Source organism: Megascapheus bottae, chromosome X (assembly GCF_031878675.1).
Source record: "Megascapheus bottae isolate mThoBot1 chromosome X, mThoBot2.hap1, whole genome shotgun sequence".
NCBI lineage: Eukaryota > Metazoa > Chordata > Mammalia > Rodentia > Geomyidae > Megascapheus > Megascapheus bottae.
Genome location: NC_143547.1, coordinates 39,563,702 through 39,584,604, shown reverse-complemented (window position 1 = coordinate 39,584,604; position 20,903 = coordinate 39,563,702). Strand labels below are relative to the sequence as shown.

The following is a 20,903-nucleotide window of genomic DNA, read 5'->3' as shown; positions in this document are numbered from 1 at the left end:
AGGCCACAACCCAGCTTCTTTCTGTATGCTCCAACTAGCTATAGCCTCCTAATAAATCAGGACCAGGGAAGAAAGCCAGCCGTTTCATAGCAACTCAAAGTCCCAGACATGTCCCAGAACTTTTTGGACTCGTCCCTCAGCTTCCACCATTCCAGCCCTCTCTTCCTGCTGGCCAAGGGACAGAGTTGGGCTGATGTCTGCCCTTCATGGGACAGGTAACTCTTAGGATGGCCTTATTTCTCCTCACATGATTACTTTGAATATTCCATGCTATCTCAAGAATTGAGAGTATGAGAGTTGGCAGACTTCATTCAAGTCTTAAAACGACCAGTTCTCATCATATAATCATTTCAATCTTGCCATGATTTAGTACTCTGTAAAATGGGGCCAAAAAGTACCTACCCAGGAATTCTATGAGAAACAAATGAAAAAAAAAATAAACATACTAAGTTAAGACCAGGTGCTATGGCTTATTCCTGTAATCACAGGTGCTATGGAGGTGGATACCAGGAGGACTGTGGTTAGAAGCCAGCTCAGCAGAAAAGCTACCAGACTCCATCTGAACCAATAACTTGACATGCTGATGAATCCCTCTGATCTCAGTTCTGCCAAAAGTGCAAATAAGAGGATCTTGGATCTGTTCCTCCCCCACAAAAAACTAAAAGCAAAAGAGTTGGCGGTGTGGTTCAAGTGGCAGAACATGTGACTGTCAAGCACAGTCAGCCTCTGTGTTCGAACCCCAGTACTATCAAAAAAAATGACTGTATTATATTGAGTCCTATGAAATTTCTCAAAGCCGTTGAGTACCTGCAATTTCACGTGTTTTGACCTAATATTAAAAAGTGCTTTGTAATGTATAAAGCACCATAATAAGTAGCCCTATGTAAGTATTCATTATGTGTCAGAGACATAATTTGAAAGTGACAGAATATTGCTTCTGTAATAACTGACTAATCCCTTCCATCAGAATGCAGATTAAACTCAATAACACAAGAAACCCTTTCTACCAGCCCGGGGCTTCACATATTTCCCCGATCATTTTGGCCTGGGAAATAGGGACCAGATATTTTTAGAATATTACATTGGTTCATGGAAAGCCAAGAGAGGAGCATCAGGGTGGCTCATGACAGCTCCTACTTAGAAATGCTTCCTTTCCAGGAATGCAGCAAGAGCTGGCATATTCGCAGCCTAGGTGAAGGTGCCAAGACTATGGCTCCCCGTGGCAAGGCAGAAGCTTCTCAGAACAGATGTTCTTTCCCTGGAAGCAGAGCCCCTCCGAGGGTTCCAAAGTGCCAGATCTTTGGTGGAAAATGAAAGCTGCTATGTGCCACATTTTCCCTCCCTGGTAGCCACTGTCCAGCCCAGATAGCATCTCTTTCTCTTTCTTTTCTTTCTTTTGTTGGCACTACTCCTGGGGCTTGAACACAGGGCCTAGGCTCAAGGCTAGTATTCTACCACTTGAGACACAGCTCCACTTCCAGCCTTTTTTGGTGGATAAATTGGAGATGTGCCTTATGAACATTCCTATCCTGGCTAATGTCAAACTGTGAGCCTCAGATTTTAGGCTCCCAACTTTGTTTGGTGGCACCACCAGTACCCAGCTCAAGTAGCAACTCTTGATTTAGCAATGGCCCTGGCCTGAAAAAGCTTATATTTTCATTGGCCACAATGGGAGAGGACTCTGTCTCCCCATATATCTGTTACTCAAACTGTAATGCCTGTAAATTCACAAGAATTTCAAGTCAGGGGAAGCTGGGAGGGTTACCCAGGCAAACCAGGATGCCTGACGCACTAAATAATCTTCTATGCAGTATCTCTTTAGTGTTTCCCCCCAGGACACAATTGTCACTTGGGGTAAGATTTACTCATTGAATTAAGACTAAGATTTGTATTACTGGACACTTTACATCTGGTAGCAAGATAAGAATAGATGGTAGTATATGCCTAGCATCCCAGGTATACATGAAAGTTAAATAGGAAGATCACAGACCAGAGAAGTTTGGGTATAGATATAAGACCTTTCTCAAAATAAAGCAAGCAAGATAGCAAGCAAGCTACTGCCAGGAGTTTGGCCTAGTGATAGAGTGCTTGCCTAGCATGCATGAAGAGCCGGGTTCAATTCTTTAGTACCAAACACACAGAAAAAGCCAGAAGTGGTGCTGTGGCACAAGTGGTAGTGCTCTTGCTTTGAGAAAGCTCAAGGACAGTGCCCAGGCCCCGAGTTCAATCCACAGGACTAGTAAGGAAGAAAAAGCCAGGGTTGATCACCTGCGTAGCAAGCACAAAGTTCATATTCTGATAATGCCAAGCAGTATGTTGACTATCAAAATCACCCTGTAAGCCATAACTGGATGAGTCCCCACTGTCAAGATTGGGAGAAGATCCTAGGCAGAAAGGCAGGCTCTCCTTAGCTCCAAATGGCATCTTAGAGATAACTGTTTCAACCAGATGCTCCACACTGGCCTGGTGGCCTTGAGAAAGCCATTTTGACTGTGGGTGGAGAGAAGTAAGCCACTCCAACTAAACCTGGAGTCTGAGGGCAGGAAGGGTGGAAAAGATAGCCTGTGAGAACTGCCTGATGGTTTTGCTCTGGGCTGACAGTGAGCTTGTTTTGCTGTGGGTCCCAGCCCTGGCTAAACTGTGTTCAAAGGCTTTACATGGAAAGTGGAGCTCACTTAGCTCTGTGCCCAAATGCCATTTTCCCGCATCCACCAGGATGTGAAGACATTTGTTTAAGGAAGTGCAGAGATAAAGTGAAAGGCACAATATAGATTCTCCGTAGCACATAGGTGCCAGGCCAGGATTCCATATACTTGAATGGGAAAGAAAAAGGACTCACTTCTAATTCAAGTTTAGCCCAGGCAGCACACCACAGCAACATTAGCTGTGTCTGTCTCCAGGACGTAACATTCTATTATTGCTGAAATATTGAATGTGGTTCGTTCAAGACGACTTCCAAACCCTTACAATTACTGGCCTAGCTCCTAGATCCTATTACTTAATATATTCATAATGAAAATATGTGACTATATTATAATGTGTGTGTGTTGATACTAGGGCTTGAACTTAGGGCCTCAGTGCTGTACCTTAGCTTTTTGGCTCAAGGCTGGAGTTCTTAGCCCTACTTCTGGCGTTTAGGTAGTTCATTAGCGATAAGAGTCTCAGGGACTTTCCTGCCTAGGCTGGCTTTCACCGTTATCCTTAGATCTCAGCATGCAGAGTAGCCAGCATTACAGATTGGAGTCACGGACATCAAGCTTAAATTGTTCAACATTTATAGTGTTCATTTTGAATCCAAGTGTCTTCATTTGTTAACCAATGTGTTTGTTTTCTGTTTGTAACATAATAAAGAAATAAACATTGAGGAGGAGTCCATAGGGTTCATCAGATTCCCAAAAGAATCCAAGCCACAAAAACTGTTAAGAAATCTTAGATTCGAGGTTTGGCAGGGTATCTGGCTTACTGGGGTCTCTGGGGACAGAGGACACTACAAGGTGTGGGGATGAAGGTGATAGTAAAGGAGCCTAAGCAAGAGGCTGCTGGTGACAGTGTTGAGCTCTCCAGCCTGGGATCTAGAAGATGGAGGCAGCACAGACAGAAATAGACAAGTCAGAGAAAGAGACGATTAGGGCACTAGTAGAAGGTTCTGTCTTTAATGCAGTAAATTTAAGACTGAAAAGAGTAGGCACCCAGGTAAAGATGGTCCCCAGGCTCTGGAAGATGCAAGTGAGCAGACTGGGAGCATAGCAGCCATGGCAACAGAGAAGATTTGGGAGTCATCCTTCCAGATGATCCTAGAATCCTTTAGAATAATTGCAGTCACCCAAGAGAGAGGGTAGCTATAGAAAAAAGACCAAGGCAAGGCACTGCTATAGACTAGCTTCTCCAGGAGACAAGATAAGCATGCAAACTTGTTACAGAATATCTTCTTCTACAACATAGACTGTTCCACAGTCCCTGAAAGGAGTGGAGAGCAGGATTTGTCAGAGGATGGAGTTGAACTGCACTGTAGTTAGATCAGAGGCCTCAACCCATTCCCACTCAGTGAGGAGCTCTGGAGCTTGAGCGGTTCTTCACACGATCCCCACTGAGACCAAGAAGCCAGGCCTGTCCTCTATTCACACTGTGATTCTGGATGCAGCCTCTCCCCAGGGAAGTGGGTGACCTTGGAGACTGATTCCACTCTGGGCCCTCCACCAACACCCTGCCAGCTGGGGAAAAAAAAGACTTAGTCTTAAACCCTAAATGAGGCACAGCAGAGGAGCTGCTGTGCCAGCCCTACAGGAAATGCAAGTTTCTCCTGAAGGCCTCTGGGTAATCCCACCAAGGAAGTTATGGGATTCCCCAACCACCCCCATCACAGGGGAAAGTCATCCGGATTCTGAAAGGAACAGGAATCCTTAAGAGTTCACAGCTCCAGCTGCTCTCATTTGGGGTGCAGCTAGATGGCATGGGATGGGAGAAATCACAAAAATGAAACCATTGCCATCCTCTGTGCCATTTGTGCATAAAAGATTGTCAGGCTAAGCAAATCCACCACCACAGAAACAGGCTGTGTGTCCTCTATGGCCTTCCTTTCTGGGGTGAGTCACATCTCAAAGCGAGGGTGTCACCACATTGTGGTTACTCTGCTTTCAAAGCATGTGGGTTGCCAGAAGACCTGATATTGTTAGAGCCACCAAGTAAAAGGAAGTTGAGCTTCATTTTCAAAAGAAGAAACAGGAAAAACTTGACTTTTGATTTTTGCTTTCATGTCCTTGAACCAAAAAGGCAAAGCAAATAGCTACTGAACTGACTAGGAATAAATTCTCTCCGATGTTTGAAATGTAGAGTAGCTTAATAGGAAACCTGAATCCAGATACATTGTTTGATTTCTTCGTTCTTTCTTTCCTTCCTTCTTTCCTTTCTCCTTTCCTTTCTTCTTTTCTTCATTACACACACACACACACACACACACACACACACACACACACACACACACACAAAGGTTCTTAATTTGCAAACTGATATGCCAAGTGTGGTATAAAGGCTAGTCCAGGCAAAATATTCTCATGAGATCGCCTATAAACCAATAAAAATTCTGGGTATAGTGAAATCAGACATGAGTGGCTCATGCCTATAATCCTAGCTACTGAAGACACTGAGATCTGGACGATTATAATCTGAGGCCACCTCTGGGCAAAAAATAAATAAGTAAATAAAATAAAAAGGTTCTAAAAGAACCCATCTCCAAAATAAGCAACATAAAGCAAGGCTGAAGTCATGGCTCAAGTATTAGAGTGCCACTCCTAGGCCCTGAATTCAAACTCTAGAACCGAAAGAGGAAAAAAAACAACAAATGGGCATAGTGGCACACGCCTGACATCAAAGCAACAAGGGAAATGTAAATAGAGGAAGCTAGCCTGGGCAAAAGGCAAGACACTACTTGAAAAATAATGAAGCCAAAAAGGGCTGATTCAAATGATAAAGTACCACTCTGGAAGACTCACATTAAAACCCACCACAAAAGTGTTTTTAATCTGGGGATGTCAGGTATCAGTGAGTCTCACCTGTAATCCTAGCTACTCAGGAGGCTGAGAAGTGAGGATCGCAGTTCAAAGCCACCTAGGAAAGGACAGTATGAGAGACTCTTAGCCACCAAGAAGCCATAAGTGGAACTGTGACTTAAGAAGCAAAGCACCAGTCTTGAGCAAAAAAGCTCAGGGATGATGCCCATGGCCTGAGTTCAAGTTCCAGGACTAGCACAAAAAGAAATCTAGCGATAGGGCCAGGAGTTTGGATTAGATGTAGAGTGCTTGCCTAGCATGCACAAAGACCCTGGTTCAATTCCTCAGTACCACATACATAGAAAAACATAGAAGTGGTGCGGTGGCTCAAGTGGTAGAGCTTTAGGCATGAGAAAACCCAAGGACAGTGCTCAGACCCTGAGTTCAAGACCCAGGACTGGCGCAAAAAAAAAAATCTAGGAATATAGTTCAGTCCGTGGGAAAACACAAACCTAACATGCGCAAAACCTGTGGATCAATCTGCATTACCAAAATAATGACTAACATGTTAGTTGCCAATGTCCTTCGTTTATTGTATTTTATTACTGAGGTGACATATAGAGGGGTTACAATTACATTCTTCAGGTAGTGGGTGTATTACTTCTTGAACACTGCCACACTTTCTTATGTTTTACTCATGTCCCACTTTCCCATCCCCACCCCTTCCCAATGATGTTGTTTTAAAAGTCTTGAGGATTGCAATGGAGGCATCAGCTAACCATGAGGAGTGCTGCCCCCTTGTGGGAGGGTTGATGATTTTCCAGTTCAACTCATAACTTTAGACTCCAACCTACATCTCTCCTGCATAATGCCCGGTAGGACACAGGGAGCAGATGCTCAGAGTCCCTGGACGTAGCAGACTTAAATGCCAGGATTGCGATGATGTACACTGTTGTTGCTCTGCTCTCGGGGCTGCTGTCTGCCCTCTGAGGGTCACTACCTGGTGTAAGACAAGGACCCAAGAGCACCAATAAGGAGAAGACATTCCTGAGGCGCTTAGGAGAAAGGAATGACAAACTGAAATTGGATCAACTTAGGATACCTTTACAGAGATCCTAAGAGAATGGATAAACTGTTACTAGGTGCAGAAAGGGGTGGGATGGTAGAAGCAGCACGATAGGGCCAGAGAAGAGCTGGGGCAGGAGAGGGGGGGCTCTCCAAGCTGCTTTCTTCCTTCATTAACTTTGAAGCACACACACAAAAAAATGACCTGATGTGATTTGTGGGGACTGGATTTTAGGAGCCTAAGATTTGAGAAAGGAAAGTAGGAAGTTCTTGCAACATGTGTGTGTGTGTGTGTGTGTGTGTGTGTGTGTGTACATGTTTGTATATGCATACACCATTACCCAGGCTTGAATTAAGTGACACGCTCTCTCACTTGCCTGTTTTATGCAAGGCTCTTCTACTTAAATCACACTTCCACTTCCAGTGTTTTTTTTTTTAATTTATGCTGGTTATTTGGAGATAAAAGTTTCATGGACCTTACTGCCCTGACTGATGTGAAGCTTCATTTCCCAGATGTCAGCCTCCTGACTAGCCAGGATCATAGGCATGAGCCACCAACACCTGGCTTGCAACTGTTTACATGACAACAAAGAGGCTTTCATTTGGGGACATAGCCATTGTGTGCAAAAAAAAAGGAAAGGATTTGAGAGGAATTGAAAAGATCGGATGGACAAGTTCTGGAGGGACTTTTCTAAAGGGAAAAGGGAAAATCTGCACACCGTGGTAAGTTGATGTTCGCTCTGATTGTGATCACCACGGTAACCACCCTGTTTCTGGAGTTCTGAGACCTTGGCAGCACTCACTATCCTTTAACCATCCAGTCACAAAGCCAAAGATATCACCTACCTGCTGCTTGGCTTACAAAGCTCTGGGCTGTATTTTGTACGCGCCGGGGGGGGGGGGGGGGGAGAGCTAATGTAATTCTGTCATGGTCACTCACCTAATCATCACAACTGCTGTGAGTAGATCATCTGTACACCATTGCACAGGTGAGCAAGCTGAGATGCGCAGGGTTGAGATGATTTTTCCAGGGCCACACTGCTGATAAGGGAAGCAAGAATTTGAACCTATGTAGTTTGCCCCCAGAACTATTCGTACAGGCTGGAAGAGGAAATCTTGAACCCAGACCTGTGCTGTCTACCCCAGCTAACTGTAGTAGACTACAGGGCATGGGCCTTGTGCACGTACACTTGATGTCAATGAGCTTTCAAGTTCAAGAAACTTGAGGAGAAAGCTAGGTAATGAGGTTCCTAGCACTGTGAGCCATGAAGAATAGCAGTCACGTCATATTTGTATCGCAAACCACAGACCTTTCAATAGCTTTCAGTAGTTGCGAGCATCTGACCCAAGACTTTCAAGGAGTATGGTTTTTGCCCACCTCTATGGCATTTTTTGATAACAAGCCCCCCTCTCTCACAGCCTGATGCACACTAGCTCCTACAGCCAGGCTTCCAATTCCCACCACAGGGCCTTTGCACTTACATTTCTCCTGACAAGTACGTTCTTTGTATCCCCTCACTCTATGGCTGCCTGTAGTCTACCTCTTGTCAGTGATGAGGTGATCTCCATGAGGGCAGCAGCGTCCATCCTCTTCATTGGCAAATCCCCAGTGTTAATATGTTCTGTGCTCAGATAGGGTTCAGTATTTGTTGAACAAATGAAGTCATTATTTTGGTTCTTATTATGTGCCAGGCCCTTTACAAATAACAATTCATTTCATCTTAAAGAACATTTTACTGAGTGTGGTGGCTCATGCCTCTAATTCTAACTACTCAGGAGGCTGACATCTGAGAATCAAGGTTCAAAGCCAGCCCGGGCATGAAAGACCATGACTCTTATCTCCAATTAACCACCAGAAAACCGGAAGTGGTGCTGTGGCTCAAGGGGTAGGGCGGTAGCCTTAACCTGAAGAGCTCAGGGACAGCGCGCAGGCCCAGAGTTCAAGCACCATGACCGACGAAAAAAAAGAACATTTCTATTACTGGAGGTTGATGGCTCATGCCTGTAATCTCTAGTTAGTCAAGAGGCTGAGATATGCTGGGTGCAAGTGGCTCATGCATATAATTCTAGATACTCAGGAAGCTAAGATCTAAAAATCATAGCTCAAAACAAGTCCAGGCAGGCAAGTGTGTGACACTCTTATCTCCAATTAACCACCAAAAACTGGGTGGTGCTGTCGCTCAAGCAGTAAAATAATAGCCTTAACCAAAAAGCTCAGGGACGGAAACCAGGCCCTGAGTTCAAGACACAGACAGACAGACAGATAGGCAGACAGATATGTGTACACACACACACACACACACACACACACACACACACACACACACACACACACCAGGCTGAGATCTGAGGATTGCAGTTTGAAGCCATCCTGGGCAAAATGAGACAATCTTATCTATAATCAACCAGCAAATAGCCAGAGGTAGAACTATGGCTCAAGTGGTAGAGTGCCAACTTTGAGTAAAAAAGGCAAGTTAGTGTGCAGGGGCCTAAGTTCAAGTTCCCATTATTGCTGCACACACGCACACACACACACACACACACCATTCCTATAAATGAGATGTAATTATCATCCCCATTCTGAGGCATTAGCAGTGGCATGACTTGCTCAAGTTCTTGGGACTCAGGAAGAGACTGAGATTTCACTGCAGGGTTATGTGGTTCCCTCAGAATGAAACACTCCCAAAGTATGCATTGAAGCACAATGTTTACTGAGAAAGTCCAGGGCTGTGAATTCGCAGGCATTTTCAGATCACGGACTCAGACTTCCTCAGCAATTTGTTGGCCTCGTAGCCAGACAGCTGGGTTTGTTAACTACCCTGGCAGCTCTATCTTTTCCTCCTTATTTATTAAACCCCCAGAGACTTAGAGAAGTACCGCAGAAAGCAAAGCAGACTTGCCTGCTCAGAGAGCAGTTGCTCATTCCAGTAGACATACTGTATAGCTGAGCTCCACAGAACAGAGCATCCCACAAAGGATTCTGGGAAAAGAAAGGAAAATATTTCCTGTTTTGCCCACCAGTATCTGGATTGCCTTAGCTGTTGGCTACTTAAAGTGAGCCATGAAGGATTGGGGGCATATGAGGTAGGCAGAATTCCGCATAACACTCTCCGCACACACACACACACACACACACACACACACACACACACACACACACACACACACACAAACACTACCCAGTGCAGCCCATCGTGCTTTATAATGAGCTCCACTGGGGATTCAGGAGTTCCATACATGTGGAATATTTATCACCAACACATCGAGGCTCCCCAAGGGTAGGGATACATGTTTGTTTTTCTACCCTCAATCATGTGGATAGGGATGATCTTAGTAGCTTTTCAGTAATGCCTGGTGAATTGAGTTAGTTGGTGAAGGAACTGTTGTCTAAAGCTAGCTTAGACACAGACAATCACTTGTATTGCAGCCCTGCCTCCTGCCTCCTGGCCCGTGATCTTGTGAGGGAGGCCCCACAGTAGGACAGGTTGTTTTGTTGTGGTTATTTATTTATTTTGTTATTTTTTGCCAGTCCTGGGACTTGAACTCAAGGCCTGGGATTTATCCGTGAGCTTTCTCGAGGCTTGTACCATAGAAGTCCCAGCACCACTTCCGGCTTTTTCTATGTATGTGGTACCAAGGAATAGAACCTAGGACTTCATGCATGCTAGGCAAGCACTCTACCACTAGGCCAAACTCCCAGCCCTTGTTGTTGGTTTTTGAGACAGGGTTGCTCTGTAGCCCAAGATGTCTTTAAACTCTCAATCTTTCTCCCTTAGTTCCTAAGTGCTGGGATCACAAACGTGCACTACCACTCCCAGCCCAGGACATTTGTTTATATAAGTCCTAGAATTTGAGAAAGACCCACACAAGCTTGTTAATTCCTCATTCTTCATTCTCTCACCTCAACAACTCCAAAGAGGAACTCATGAGATGCCCACACTATTATCTTCTTCACAAGGGCATGACCACATCAGCATACCAAGGTCCCTGTGCCACGTCTCAAATGGTCTCCTGGAAATCTCACTTCCTCCTTAGGTACAGAAGGGGCTGCCAGGTGCTGGCTATCAAGCCCTCTCTGTGTGCGGAACCAAAATAAATCCCTGTTGATATGGAAACGGGTTGAATTATTTTAAGAAAAAAAAATTGCTCCATCATTAAGTCGTGTTGTCATGGCAACCAGAATTAGGAAAGTAACTTGGCCGTGGAGGTTATGTGCAATGTTTGGGGACTGAGAATTTTCCAGATACTGGCAAACAATGTGTAGATATATTTCCCCAGCCCCTGGCTCTGCCTAGGCAATGGGGTCGAAGGCCAATTGAGGACCTCACCCAGGTGGCCTTGTGCAAAGTGGCAAAAAGCCACTCTCCAAGTGCTCCCTGTGGTGATGCACGCTGAAACCATCAAGGAGCATGCAAGCCAAAGGTAACTGAGGAAGACCTTCATCCCAGAGGGCCAGCATCCTCCCCCCAAAAAATGCATGTGAGCAAGTGGGTGCTGCACTCCATGGCAAGAGGAACCGCTCAGCTTTCTGGAAGGAGGGCAAGACAGAAAAGCTAAAATTAAAACAGTAATAACTACTCTGTTTTCTCAATTACAGTACTAGGATTTGAACTCAGGGCTTTGTACTTGCTAGGAAGGCTCTCTCCCAGTAGAGATAATGCCTATAGCCCCATCCCCTCAGGTGATTCCCAACCAGTGGGAAGGACCAAAGCTAACTGGCAGCCACAGCCCCCTGTATCTTGGACTTCAGCCAGTGTGCTAGGTCTCTGATGATAGAGTAGGAGCTGAAACCATGTGGTAAACTACCAAAAGCTAAATTGAAGATTGGCAGGAACTGGGTGTGATGGTGCCTGTATGAAATCCTAGCAGCCAGGAAATGGATGCAAGAGGATGACTGTGCCTCTTAGACAAACCTGTGATATGTAGTAAGACCCTTTTTAAAAGGAACGAAGGAAGGAAGGAAGGAAGGAAGGGTGGGTGGGTCGAGTGCCAGTGGCTCAAGCCTGAAATTTTAGCTACTCTGGAGCTAAAATGTGAGTATTGCAGTTCAAAGCCAACCAGGGCAGGAAAGTCCATGAGACTTGTGTATCCAATTAACCACCAGAACACAGGAAATGGCTCTGTGGCTCAAAGTTGTAGAGCACTAGCCTTGAGCAGAAAGAGCTCAAGGACAGCACCCAAGCCGAGTTCAAGCCCTGAAACTGAAAAGAAAGAAAGAAAGAAAGGAAGGAAGGAAGGAAGGAAGGAAGGAAGGAAGGAAGGAAGGAAGAAAGAAAGAAAGAAAGAAAGAAAGAAAGAAAAGAAAAGAAAAGAGAGGTGCCAAAAGTTGGGCCTAGTGGTAGAGTGCTTGCCTAGCATGCACAAAGCCCTAGGTTCGATTCCTCCTTAACACACACACACACACACACACACACACACACACACACACACACACACACACACACGACAGAGCCAGAAATGGTGCTGTGGCTCAAGTTGTAGAATGCTAACTTTGAGAAAGCTCAGGGACAGTGTTCAGGCCCTGAGTTCAAACCCCAGGACTGGCAAAAAAAAGAAAGAAAAAGGAAAGAAAAGAAAGAAGGTCAAGACATGTGAAAGGGTATCAATGCATGTGAAGTAATGAACCTTCTATCTGGCAAATATCATGTAACCCTTCTATTAATTACAATAAAAATATATGAAAAAAAGAAAGGGGGGGAACGGGGACAAAAACCTGAGAAGGGGTATCAATGTGTGATAAGTAATGCACGCACTACCTGACGAATGTAACTGTAACCCCTCTACACATTACCCTAACAAGAAAATAAAATTTAAAAACAAAAAAAAGAAAAGGAAAATAAAAAAAAAAAACAAAGATGAAGAATTTCAGCAGAAGTAGTACTCTGGTAGTATCTTGTACTAGTTCCTTCATTCTTCATTCACCATGCATTTACTGAGCATGTATGACATTCTACTAATTGTGGATATACCAGTGATCAGAATAAACAGGCTGTCTGTGACTTTTAGGGCCTTACATTCCAATACAAGGCAGACATTAAGTAGTGTAAGCTCTGAGTTCAAGTCAACGTATGTGTGCGCACACACACACAGAACTATAAGTTCCTATAAGTTAGATGTGGCACCAGGCCACTTTCGGCTTTCTGGTGGTTAATTGACAATAAGAGTTTCATGGACTTTACTGAGGGCTGCAGCTGGGCTCCTCAGAGCTCAGCCTTCTGAGTAACTAGATTACAGGTGTAAGCCATTGGCACCCAAAGTGAAAGTTCTTTATGATACTTTAGACAGATCTTTTACTGGATACATGACTAACAATTATTTTTTTTCCATATGTGTATATTCTCCTTTCGGTTTTCTTTCTACATTTTTTAATGGATGAAGTTTCATCTGGGCATATCCTAACAATTCTCCCCACTAATTTGTGGCGAGAAATCTTTCAAATCATTCCTTCTGGTAAAGAATAAATCTCATACTTTTTTGTGACAATATTAGGGCTGGAACTCAAGGCCTTGTGCATCCCAGGCAAGTAATGTTCTACTTGAGCCATATACCCTAGACTTAATTTCTTTGTAAAAAATCATGTATTAATTGAGCAGTATGGGAGTTTCATAGTAATAATTTTCATAAACTCATATAATGTACTTCGATCACATTCACCCTTTCTGGTTTCTCCTTTCTTTCGCTCTTTTTCTTTCTTTTTTCTTTTTTTCTTTCTTTTTTTTTTTGTTCATGGGGCTTGAACTCTGGACCTGGGTACTGTTTCTGAGCAGTTCAGCTCAAGGGTACTACTGCCCTACCTCTTGAGCCACAGAGCCACTTCTGGTTTTTTGGTGGTTAATTGGAGATAAGAAATCTCCAGATAGTGCCTTGCGAGTGGCGGGCATGGTAACAAGTCCTGAGTGTGGGTTCAAGTCGGCCCTGTGGGGGCTCCACAGTGTTTTGTGTGTGTTTTCCAAAAATGGTTTTGAGTAGTTATCCAAAGAAACCTATGACTTCCTTCAGTTTTCTCAAGAACAGCTACCAGTATTTAGAGCTCAGAACCCAGATGTGGGAAAAAAAAAGAACTAATTCGACAAATTGCAGAGGCATGGTGGGGACTTCCTGAGTCAAAGAAAAAAATATGAAGATGCTTATAAGGCAGATTGGAAAATATACAAAGAAGAAATACACAGAATTCAAGAACAGCTTACTCCAACTCAGTTGCTTTCTCTAGAAAAAGAAATCAAACAAAGACGTTTGAAAAGGAAAGCATTGATTTAAAAAAAAAAAAGAGAGGGAGTTAACATGTTTTGGAAAACCCAAAAAAACTTGTTAAGCTTACAACATAAGGAAAAACTGAGGACTTTAAATGATATGTGGGAAAATATTCCTGATTCTCAAAAGCAGGTGTATTTTCAGCTTTCTGAAGATGATAGAATTCGTCATGATAATGAAATGAAATCTTGGGAAGAACGAATGATAGAAATTGGAAGAAGTGATCTTGTACGTCAAGGCAGGAAACAGTGATCCACATTTGCTACTGAGAAACAAAATTTCAAAGAAGACTGAGTTGTGTTCATGATGTTAGGCACAAGAAGCCAATTAGGTCTCGATGCCTGATGTAACATTAGAATAGATAAAGGTGGTAAACATTTTATATTCAATTTCTTTTTCTTTAGCCCATGGACTTCTACCAATTGAACATATTTTGTGTTAGTATTTGTAAAACCCAAACAGATGACAGTCATGAAAAATGTTGTGTTTATATTAATTACAGCTGGGCACGGTGGCCCATGCCTGGTTTTCTAGCTTCTCAGGAGGCTGAGATCTGAGGATCACGGTTGAAAGCCAGCCTGGGTACTAAAGTCCATTGAGACTCTTATCTCCAGTTAACCACAAGAAAAACAGGAGTGGTACTGTGGTTCAAGGGGATAGCCTTGAGCTGAAAAGCTCAGGGACAATGCCTAGTCCCAGAGTTCAAGTCCCATAACCGACAAAACAAAAACAAACCCATAGAGTCAAAATCTTTCCTGCAAATTTAGCAGATAATTATTTTATCTTGATAAAGGTAAATCAGACTGTGAAGTTTTGTTTTTTATTCCGATGCTGATTATGTACAGGATATTCTTGCCTGCACACCTTCCCCCCTTCCCCCCATGGAGGCAGAGGCTTGTTTTCAAATTTCTCAATACTGTAGAAGCCAAGTGTTCTCTGATATATTGTGCCATTAAGAACAAATGCCAGAACTTACATCTGGGTAAATTCTAGTTCCTAGGTATAATCCATACATATTCAAAGTTGGCTGTACATTCAAGTACTGATTAGTTTCGGTAACAATCTTTTATAAGTTGGACTGAGAGATTTATAAACCATTTTCTCATTGTCTTTTTCTTTTATGAAAGTGGAAACAATTTATGTACTAGAACCATGCGTATTTTATATAGCACAGAATAAAAATTCTAATATTTCAAAAAAAAATCTCCAGCCCAGGGCCGGGAGTTTGGCCTAGTGGTTAAAGTGCTTGCCTAGCATGCATGAAGACCCGGGTTCGATTCCTCGGTACCACATACATAGAAAAAAAGCCGGAAGTGGTGCTGAGGCTCAAGGGGTAGAGCTCTAGCCTTGAGAAAGTCCAAGGACAGTGCTCAGGCCCTGAGCTCAAGCCCAGGACTGGCAAAAAAAAAATCTCCAGCCCAGGCTGGCTTTGAACCGTGATCCTCAGATCTCAGCTTATTGAACAGCTAGGATTATAGGCATGAGCCACCAGTCCCCAGCTTTGCTTTTCTACTAATTTCTTTTCTTTTTGCTGTACTATGATTTGAAGTCTAGGTCTCATGCTTCCTAGGAAGTTGCACTTAGCACTTGAGCCATGGCATCAGCCCATTTTACTTGGGTTATTTCTAAGAAAATGTCTCATTTTTTTCCCACCAGCAGTTCTAGACCACATTTCTTCTGCTTATGACTCCTAAGTGGTTAGTATGATAGGCCTTGGTCACCATATCCATCCTTGTTGTTGCTGTTTTGAGGTATTTCTTATATTTTTCCTGGGTTATTCTTGAAGTTAGATCCTCCCCATGTCTGCCTCCTGAGTAGCTGAGATCACAGGCATGAGCCACCAAGATCAGCCCTTTTTTGGGGGGGGGGATGGTAATATGGTTTGAATTTGAGACTTTACTACTTTTAGCCATGTCGCTATCCCTTTTTGCTCTAGTTATTTTTTTTCGCCAGTCCTGGGCTTGAGCTCAGGGCCTGAGCACTGTCCTTGGACTTTCTCAAGGCTAGAGCTCTACCACTTGAGCCTCAGCACCACTTCTGGCTTTTTTCTATGTATATGGTACCGAGGAATCAAACCCGGGTCTTCATGCATGCTACGCAAAGCACTCTACCACTAGGCCAAACTCCTGGCCCTCTAGCTGTTTTTCATATAGACTCTTGACTTCGTTCAGGGAAAGTCTTGAACTATACCCTTCTGCTTCTTCCTCTCTAATACCTGGGATTATAGGTGTATGACATTACAGTGAGATTGTTTTCGAAATAGACTCTCATTAACTTTTTACCCAGGTTGGCCTTGAAGCGAGCTCTTCCCATCTTTACTTCCCAAGTAGCTGGGATTACTGGCATGAGTGAGAGTCTAACTAAACAAGAAAATATTTACAGTAGGATTCCTATCTTTGTGTAGTCTAAGAAAACATCCAAAAAGATAAACTCAAGGTCTCAGCAATACTTGTCTTGATAGGGGGACTGTGCACGTTAGTCTTCTTCCACTTAGTATGTTCTCATTTTTAACTGCGAAAAGCATGTCTTGGTTTTGAAATAAGAATCAACAGAGAAGTATAATAGAAAAGTGCTCTGTTGACATTGTTTTGTGTATGTGCCAATACTGGGGATTGAACTCAGGGCCCAGGCACTGTCCTTTTTACTTTTTTGCTGAGAGTTAGCACTCTAGCACTTGAGCCCCAGCTTCACCTCTAGTTTTTGTTTGGTTTGGTTTGGTTCAGTCATGGAGCTCAAAGGCTGGCCTGGGAGCTGTCCCTGAGCTCTTCAGCTCAAGGCTACCACCCTACCCTTGAGCCACAGCCCCACTTCCCATTTTCTAGAGATTAATTGGAGATAAGATTCTCAAGGCTTTGTAGTGCCGGGGCTGGCTTTGAACCGCGATCCTCAGATCTCAGCCTCCTGAGTTGCTAGGGTTATAGGCCTCCAGTTGTTTAGTGGCAAATTGGAGATAGGTGTCTCATGGACTTATCTATACATTGGCTTTGAGTCACTGTTCTCAGATCTCAGCCTCCAGAGTAGCTAGGATTACAAGCATGAACCAGTGGCTCCCAGTCAAGTTGATCTTTTCTTTTTGCCAGTCCTGGGGACTGAAGTCAGGGTATGAGCACTGTCCTTGGGCTTTTCTCGATGCTTGTGCTCTACAACTTGAGCCACAGCATCACTTCTGGCTTTTCTATGTATGTGATACCAAGGAAAGGAACGTGGATCTTCCTGCATGCTAGGCAAGCACTCTACCACTAGGCCAAACTCCCGGCCCTATGTTGATTTTTTAAAAAAGAGAAATCGCATACTATAGAAATGATCCCTGAAAGTATATGTAACCCTTCAATTAATTACAATAAAAATATATGAAAAAAGAGAAATCGCTTACAAACCATTAGCTGGTAAAGGGAGTAGAGGCGCAGTGAGCAATATCTTTGAGCTATATACTGGGCCATTGGCAAAATGTATCAATTCACTTTTCACCCTGTAAAGGGCCAAGGGTAGGTGGACACCCGAGAAAACCAACTTTAGTGTGCAGGAAGTTTGTTTGGGAGTGCTTAGGATCCTCAACTGGGAGCAATAGTGGAGGAATTAGGACTACATAAACTGCCACACTGTCCCAGCAAGGGCCTCTGTTAGCCAGTTAGGAAGCTATGGAGCTGAGCCAATCCCCCAAAATTGCTCTGTGTTGGGGTGAAGTTGCTGCTGGAGAAGCAGAAGTGGCATTTGACAAGGCAATCCCCAAAGAGGATTAACAAGAAAATATCCTTTCTGCCAGTTAAGAAAGTAAGTCGTTTGTCCCTGAGGTAGAACTTGGTTTGGCACATGAAAACAGCCACTCCGAGGACTGGCTAGCACAGGTGATCACCGTGATGAACAAGGCCATAAGGCCACAGGCAGATATTAAGAAGATTGGGGGAAGGGTTCCCTAGCCCAAGGGATTTGAATTGTGAATCTTTTTTTCCCCATTTCTGGAGCCTGAGCTCAGGGCATGGACACTGTCCTTGGACTTTTTCAAGGCTGGCACATGACAACTTGAGCCACAACACCACTTCCAGCTTTTAGTTTCTGTATATATGGTATGAGGAATCGAACCCAGGGCTTATAGTATATGCTATGCAAGCACTCTACCACTAGACCAAACTCCCAGCCCTGAATCTTTTTGTTTATTTTTTTTAATGTTAGTACTGAGGCTAGAACTCAGGGTCTTGGACTCGGCTTTTGCTCAAGGCTGGAACTCTACCACTGGAGCTACACTATTACAGAGAGAGAGAGAGAGACAGAGATAGAGACAAAGACAGACAGAGAGAGACAGAGACAGACAGACAGAGAGACTCATTGTAAACCTGGCAGCATCTACCACGCTGATCTCCAGAATTTGTGCCCTCAGATAGTAAATTTTTTTGCCAGTCTTGGGCCTTGAACTCAGGGCCTGGGCACTGTCCTTGGGCTTTCTCAAGGCTAGAGCTCTACCACTTGAGCCACAGCACCATTTCTGGCTTTTTTTGTATGTATATGGTACTGAGGAATCAAACCCGGGTCTTCCTGCATGCTAGGCAAGCACTCTACCACTAGGCAAAACTCCCAGCCCTCAGATAGTGAGTTTTGAAAGCTACCGATGGATCATGGATGCAAGATCCCCAACATCATTGTGGAGCCCATGATCCTTTTCTTGCTGGGCATCCACACCAGCTGGAAACACACTATGGAGCTGTTGTTGTTGTTGTTTGTTTGTTTGTTTTTGCCAATCCTGGGGCTTGAACCCAGGGCCTGAACACTGTCCTTTGACTTTCTCAAGGCTAGAGTTCTACTACTTGAACCACAGCACCGCTTCTGGATTTTTCTATGTATGTGGTAGTGAAGAATCAAACCCGGGTTTTTGTGCATGCTGGACACCACTGGGCCAAACTCCCGGCCCTAGGGAGCTGTTTTATCAATGAGGAAACTTCAATTCAGAGAAGACAGGCTAGGTCACATTGAAGCAGTGTCTCAAAGCCAGATGTTTCCAACCAAGTTGCTGCCCTGTTTCCCTGGGCAGACACCACCCAAACTTGTCAGCAATTTGTTTCCGGATCAAATGAAGAGCCTTTACTCTCCAAGAATGATGCTCTCTTTAGAGAGGAACAACTTTCTTATGTCAAGGACAAGCCTGAACCTCCTTAAGTTTTGGGGAACAGAGGAGGCTGCAGGCAGTCTGGCTGAGTTAATCTTGAGTTAATCTTATTAACCTGTGAGATCAATTGGCTGCAGGCACCAGACAAGTGACAGCACAAGCATTAATTCAACCGCAGCTGGGCCAGCCTGACAGCCAGGGACTGATTTATCAGTGCCTTTAATGGATGGGATTGCATTTAGCTAATTGAGTCTGAGGCTGGCGTGAATAAGACTACGCCCTTGATGTGAAGCTGCTCAAGGGACATTCTTCAAGGGTGAGGCAGATGACAAATCGAGCTACCTTCCTGGATATTGCAAGTACTGGTTTGACCCGTGCTCTGCTGTTGGAGAATGGACAGCAAAATAGCTTAGTAATTCTCAAAATTTGACCATTGCAGAAGCAACCTTTGTTTTGAGTTCCTTGGGAAACTGTTAGACACACAAATTCCAGTAACACAAATTTCTTCCTCAACTGGAGTACCTGCAAGTTGTGCTGAGCATTGTGTGCTTGTCTGGCACTTGCTAAGCAGGTGCTCTACTTTCAGCTACATCATCAGGCCATATATTTTGTCTTCCCCAAGTAATTGTCATGCATACTAAAGTTTGCTATCCTGCTGGAAGAGTTCTAAGCATAAGCACTGGTCCCAGTGTTCTGAGTTATAGCAGGACGACCTTGAACAAGCCCTGTCACCATTCAGTGTCTTAGGATAGAACTAATTGCACTGCTTCATAGGGTTGTTCTAGAGATTAAATTTGTAACTAGGGCCATGTCTGAAACATTGGAAGTTCTGTATGTATAAAGGTTACCAACTGTTATTATGGGAAATAATGGAGTCTGGGACTTATGTCTTCTCTATCAGCATGATAGTGATTCGTGTAATTCTAACTAGATCATAAAGTTCCTGTGATTTGAGAAGTTAGAAAAACAAAAGCCACTAGGCACTCGTTGCTCATGCCTGTAATCCTAGCTATTCAAAAAGGCTGACGAGCATGAGGAGCATGAGTTGAAACCAGAGCAAGCCCTGGGCAGAAAAATTCAATGAGACATTTGTTGGGGTGGTCATCCATCATGAGACTTAAGCTCTAGGCCTGGTCACTGTCCCTGAGCTCTTTAGCTCAAGGCTAGCACTCTACCCCTTGAGCCACAGCACCGCTTCCAGTTTTCTGGTGGTTAGTGGGAGATAAGAGTCTCGTGGACTTTCATGCCTGGGCTGGCTTTGAACTGTGATCCTCAGATCTCAGCCTCCCAAGTAACTGAGATTACAGTCGTGAACCACTGACACCTGGCTTCAATGAGACTCTTATCTACAATTAATGAGCAAAAGAAACAAATGAAACTGTGGTTCAAGGGGTAGAGCACTACCTTTTGGCAGGAAAGCTCAAACCCTGTGTTCAAGGCCTGATACTGACACATGCACACACAAAAACGTCAGGCAGTGGTAGCTCATGCCTGTACTCCTACATACTTAGAACCTGTAATCTGAGAATCACAGTTTGAAGCCAGACAGGGCAGATTAAGTATTCAAGAGTCCATCTCCAAATAACTATCAGAAAGCTAGACTGAATGTGGCTCAAGTACTAGAGTACCAACTGTGGACAAATTAGCCGTACAAGCCTGAAGCCCCTAGTACCAGCCTCAGTACCAGCGTACACACACACACACACACACACACACACACACACACACACACACTACTAAAAAATTCTCTCTTTACTGTACTTATGTATAAACATATTTACACAAGAACTAGATGAAAATATAGATAATTCTCAAGTTATAAACTTCAGAAATGAGGTTGTCTTTGTGATTCCAATATTAAATTCTGTTGGACTGAAGAAGCATAATGGGTTGTGGGTAAGCAATGAACAGAGGACTCGGGTCCACTTCCCACTCAGGGGCTAGAGAGGGGTTCTGTGCTCCTTGGATGACATTAGAGCAGCCAACAGCTCAAGGTCCATCAA

The 20,903-nt window shown here is 43.9% G+C and overlaps 1 protein-coding gene and 1 pseudogene across 2 annotated transcripts in view; both read left to right on the top strand.

Annotated features, from left to right (window-relative positions):
• Nhsl2 (NHS like 2) overlaps positions 1–20,903 on the top strand; it is a 273,835-nt gene that overhangs the window by 214,925 nt on the left and 38,007 nt on the right. The gene's annotated exons all lie outside the window — the stretch shown is intronic.
• Positions 13,272–14,255, top strand: LOC150040910 (transcription factor A, mitochondrial pseudogene; annotated as a pseudogene).